The sequence below is a fragment of the Notothenia coriiceps genome, unplaced genomic scaffold (genome assembly GCF_000735185.1).
Source record: "Notothenia coriiceps isolate Sejong01 unplaced genomic scaffold, NC01 NC01_scaffold00032393, whole genome shotgun sequence".
In the NCBI taxonomy this organism is placed as follows: domain Eukaryota; kingdom Metazoa; phylum Chordata; class Actinopteri; order Perciformes; family Nototheniidae; genus Notothenia; species Notothenia coriiceps.
The window spans coordinates 69,522-71,012 of NW_011365094.1; the positions used below are offsets into that span (position 1 = coordinate 69,522).

Below are 1,491 nucleotides of genomic sequence, written 5' to 3' on the forward strand. Positions count from 1 at the left end.
TTTCCTGGTTACTGTCGCTATGCGCCTGCATTTGAATATGTGTGTGTGTGTGTGTGTGTGTGTGTGTGTGTGTGTGTGTGTGTGTGTGTGTGTGTGTGTGTGTGTGTGTGTGTTTGCATACCAGTCATGCCTAACTGCGTGTTTGTCATGGCAGCAACAAGAAGCAACATGACACACACACACACAAACACACACACACACACACACACACACACACACACTTCGTAACTTCTGTTAATACTGGCCTGCAAAAGGTTACCATGGTAATGAGATAAGTGTGTGTGTCTGTCTAACCACTATTTATACAGTGTGTTTTTGTTTACCCAGAATCCTCGGTTTTATCAGTGAGCGATCTGATCTTACTGTTTGTATTCCTAAGTGGAACAAGGGACTTTTATTTGGATAATATGTTTTAACTTCCTTCCTTAAGTGTCGTTTACTCCATTTTATGTTATAGGAAAATATTTTTCACTAAACTGCATTTATTACATAATGCAGTTGTTATTTGTCCTGGTTATTTGTTGTTGTTCTACAGGGAAAACAATTGGAAAAAATAAATCATTTTTAATAATTTAGTATTTTTCTCAGATATTTTCCTCAACAGCAACTTTTTCCAGAACTTCCCAAAGTGAAATCCTGACGTTGAGCACGGTGGAGTTTAATCTGTCCAGGTGTCAGTGAACGCATCACAAGAGGTGCTTTTTAGGGCCTGGAGGTCTGAACGCTTCCCACAAGTCAGGACGAGTTCAAGGAATCGCAGGAAGTCACAAAACTGAAGCAGAAAGTGAAAAATGAAACCTCCTCCTGAGAGAATCTGGATATTCCCTCACAGCTCATGAACTCATGAAGTGAATGAATGTAAAAGAGGCCCAATTCTGCTTTTCGTGGTGTTCCCTCTCCTGAAGTGCGTTCTATAGGTTTTTAGTGCATATAAACGGTCTGAAAAGGCGAAGATCCCAAAGTTCCGGAACACAGTGACATCACTTTGGAAACCTCACACTCCTATTGGCTAACGCTCCAACACATTGTACGTGCTAAGGGGCGGGACATCTCTAAGCAGGTTGACCAATCAAAACAGAGCCGTCCAGCTAGAGTTCCCGTTAGCCGGTAATTACCGGACTATGACCGGTAAAATATGCTGAAGACCGGCAAATCTAAATCTCTCCGGTCAAAGCGTCCGGTCAAAATAATTTCCGTTTAACGCAATACCGCATCAGAACAACACACACTCTTCAGGTTAGAATATCACACGTAGCTATTTTAATTACCTCTCAAACTACCTAAACTAGTTATAGAATCTAGATATGTTTAGTTTTACTGTCGGGTCACTCATTACTGATCCGCGAGCTGCATGATACTGACGGGCTGTCAGGGGAGGGAGAGAGCGCTCCGTTTATTATTCCCGTGTTATTGCAAGTTACTGAACACTTTTGAATAATGTAGTTAATCTACTATAATTAGTTTGTTTAATATCGAATTATATCAATTTGT

General features: G+C 40.8%; 1 protein-coding gene and 1 long non-coding RNA gene across 2 annotated transcripts in view; both read right to left on the reverse strand.

The window, feature by feature from the left end:
- The window catches only part of LOC104960822 (DNA topoisomerase II beta), an 81,678-nt gene that overhangs the window by 43,068 nt on the left and 37,119 nt on the right, over nucleotides 1–1,491 (reverse strand). The window lies entirely within an intron of this gene.
- Nucleotides 1–1,491, reverse strand: part of LOC104960818 (uncharacterized) — a 21,201-nt gene that overhangs the window by 18,484 nt on the left and 1,226 nt on the right. The window lies entirely within an intron of this gene.